The 3593-nt window shown below is 49.1% G+C and overlaps 1 long non-coding RNA gene across 1 annotated transcript in view; it reads left to right on the plus strand.

Moving 5' to 3' along the window:
• LOC124240621 (uncharacterized) overlaps positions 1–2068 on the plus strand; it is a 14645-nt gene extending 12577 nt beyond the window's left edge. The window contains exons 3-4 of the long non-coding RNA XR_006888958.1: positions 62–141; positions 1379–2068. This is a non-coding gene — a long non-coding RNA (uncharacterized LOC124240621). The remainder of the gene's footprint in view (positions 1–61; positions 142–1378) is intronic.
• The last annotated feature ends 1525 nt before the right edge of the window (positions 2069–3593 follow it).

A 3593-nucleotide genomic window follows, 5' to 3' on the forward strand; every position in this document is an offset into this window, starting at 1 on the left:
GGGGGAGATGTAGTCACGTCTTCATTTCCCGTGAAGTCCGACCGACTCTTTATGCTTCCAGGCTGGTGGGAGCTGGACCTCAGGCAGGCGTGGAGTCTCCTCCTCCAGGATGCCATCACCGTGGGACGTTCGCGGTGGGAGGTTCGTGTGATGGGAGGACCTCCGAGCTGACATCCATCCTCTGCTGCTGGCGTCCTCACTGGCTTAGCTGGTGGTGGCCTGGTGAACCCGGGAGCTCTCCACCCCCAGGCGCCAAGCGGGAAACAGAAACTGTAGCCAGGCTGAGAGCCACAGCACCTGGGGACCCGCCCTCTCTGGCCTCTCCCTCCTCTGGGTCTCTTCTTTCTACTCCCCACCCGCCCCTGTCTCTCCCTGGTCACCCACAAGGCTCTGAGGATAGTCTCTTTACTATACTCTGGCCTTAGGAGAACACAGGCCCGCACAGGGAGAGCCTCATGGCACCTCTGCTCTGGTCCAGACTCCAAGGGCTCCGGGGAGCAGCCTGCACAGAAGGGACAAGGACACAGGGAGGGAGAAAGGGACAAGTCGTGTCAGTCCTCACACTTCCCTAGGATCTCTGTCACAGGCTCTGCTGGTGCACCGGTTTGTCGGGCTCACTCTTCAACAGTCGCTCTTGAGTTACAGATGACTGACAGCGAGTATCGTGTGTCTGTTTTTTGTCCCCCTCGTGGCTGAACTTCTAGACCTTCTGGTGGCCTTAGATTGGGCTCAGTAATAGAGAAAGTTCCATTTCTGTGACTGGTGTTTTAGGATGCCTGTCTGGCCTCCTCCGCTTCTCCATTTTGTGGAAATGTGTTTAAGCTTATCTGCTTATCTCACCCTTTCCATTTCCCCAGCACGTCACTTTCATAAGTAAACTGTTGTTGCTTCACTAGTTTAAAACTCAGCTGATTTTTGTGCAAAAGTTTTTGGGGAAGAAACTCACTGTTAATTTCTGCCAGAAGATTTAATCTAGCCAAGTTAGCACAGAGAAGAGCTTGCAGAACAGTTAAGAAGCGCTGGACTGGCCCTCGTGCCAGCTAAGGGGAGTTAGGATCACGGGGGGCTTCAGGCAGTGGACCTCTGAGACTTAGGAAAGTGCTCCCCTGCGGCCAGTTGCTCACTTAGGGCTGACATTCTTTCCTGCTGTCCTGTTGTCTGGAGAACTGCATGGATGCTGCTCAGGAGGTTGTCTGCCTTCCTACGGTTGTTGTTGTCCAATGAAAGCTCCCCAGTAGGAAGGACGCCCACACCACTGAAAGGGCTCACCTAAATTAGCAGGGGTGTGGAAGTCGGCGGTCACAGCGTGTCGGGTTATTTGGATGGTGTTGGGACCATATTCACAATGACTGCAGACAACGAATCCTGTCCTTTGCAGGTGGGGCCCACCCTTCAAGACAGAAAGGGATGAGGGCTGAAGCGCACTTCTTACTGGATGTTGAGAGCCAGGTTCATCACAGCAGGAGCATCCTCTCAGACTGAGTTCGCACTGAACACAAAGCCAGCAAGTACCACTCACCACATCTGTGAGCTGAGCGCCCTTATTTCTTAATTAACACCTCTCACTGCCCAAACCTCCCCCTGCCCTCCCCGGAACAGAATCCCACATCACATCGAAGTGATAGGCATTCAGAGGAAGAACAGAATCACTTAACTGGGTCTTATTATCAAGAGAAAGAAAAAAAATTCTCTGTTAAATAACCCTGTAAATGTCTTAACTGTATTTTGTAAACAAAACGCTTTCACCTCATTACTCCACAAGATACCCTGAAAGTTTCACATGACAGGAAGGGTATTCTCAGAGGAAACACTGAGAAAAGTCTCTCATAGGTGCCAGCAAGTGCACAAAAACGGAAATGACATGTTTTCTTGGTGGAGAAAACCTCTTGGGGCAAAACATTGCCTAAAATTGTAATTTGCTAACTGCAGTAACGCCTGACTTACCCGGAAAACAGGTGAGGGACAGACCGAGGACGTGTTTTCAGATAACGTAACTTCTGCTGATTTCTTCAAGAGCTATATTCACTCCCTCGAAATTTGCATTTATCGATTCTTGCTTCCTAATGAATTATTCGTATGCCTAAACTGTGTATTGTTTCCTCTGGCTTACTTTTGAACTCTATAAAAGGACAGCACATTGTGTGTAGTCTCCCGGGTCTTGCTTTTTGTATACGACTTGCTCACTGAGATCCACGCTGTGGTGCGTCGCTGCTGCTCAACCATTTAGGCATCTGGACAGCATTCCTTTTCAAATAGACCACAACGTATTCCTCCCTTCTTCCACTGGTGCACTTTTCATTGTCTCAGAGTCCTGGCTGCCGTGGACATTTCTTGCAGGTGCTCTGGGGCACGTGTGTAGGAGTTTCTCCTGGATGGACTCAGGGACAGAGGTGCTGAGTCGTGTGTATGGTTACCCAACTTTAAGAGTTAACGGTCAGTTTATTTCCAAGCTATTGCTCTGATGTCACCCCTGGGCCTGTGTCTAAGGACCTGTCCATCCACGGCCGCCCCCACGGTTGGTGTTCTCAGGCTCCTTATTTTGTGCCAATCAAATGTGAGTATACTGATGTCACATTATGGTCTTAATCTGCATTTTGTAAGTGACAACCTCCACTTTTCTGACAACAAGTGGGAGTCCAACGATTCAGTTCAGTTCACTCCTGCCGCTGTCTACTCAGAGTTGGTCGGACCCCACAGGTTAGGGGCTCAGCGTCACAAGACTGCTCCCACTTCTGACAGCAGCTGTAACGGGCTGCCCAGGCCACCCATACTTTTGCCCGGCCAACTGCAAATTTGGGGGTTCCCACGGACCCCTTAGGTTTCATAATTTCTTACAAGACTCACAGAACTCAGGAAGACAGTTGATTTACCATTACCGGTTTATTGTAGAGGATACAAATAAACAGCCAAACGGAAGAGGCGCAGGGCGAGGTGGGCAGGGGTGGGGGGCTTCCACGTCCCCTCTGGGCAGCCACCCTCCCAGCACTTCCGGGTGCTCAGTGACCTGGAAACTCCCCACACCCCATCGTTTAGGCGTTTTTTGTGAGGGTTTCATTACGTAGGTGTGATTGATGAAATCGTTGGTCTTTGGTGAGTGAACTCAACTTCCAGCTCCTCTCCCCTCCCAGGAGGTGGGGCTGAAAGCTTTAACCCTCTAATCAGGCCTCGGTCTCTCTGGAGATCAGCCCCCATCGGAAGCTCCTCGGGACCCCCAGCCCCTAGCCATCTCATTAGCAAGCAAGAGACACTCTCATCACAATGGAGATGCCCGAGGGGGTTAGGAGCTGTGAGCCGGGGGAACCAGGGACAAAGACCTAATAAATATTTTTTATTATATCCCAGACAATAAATTTCATATACTTATTAACTACATCTTTGAAATGCCTCTTCATTTGTTTTGAAGAAGCATTTCCTACCAGATTGTTTGTCATTTGGTCAAAATGTTCTTTATTCCCTTTTTTAGTCTTTCATGTTGGAATTTACATAAAACACTTTTCAATCCCACTTCTTGTTTCCAACATCTATAATTAAAACTTTATTTATTAATAACCATAAAAGTGTTAAATAATTGTTTCCTCAGAATATTTTAGTCA

Source organism: Equus quagga, chromosome 6, assembly GCF_021613505.1.
Source record: "Equus quagga isolate Etosha38 chromosome 6, UCLA_HA_Equagga_1.0, whole genome shotgun sequence".
Taxonomy (NCBI): domain Eukaryota; kingdom Metazoa; phylum Chordata; class Mammalia; order Perissodactyla; family Equidae; genus Equus; species Equus quagga.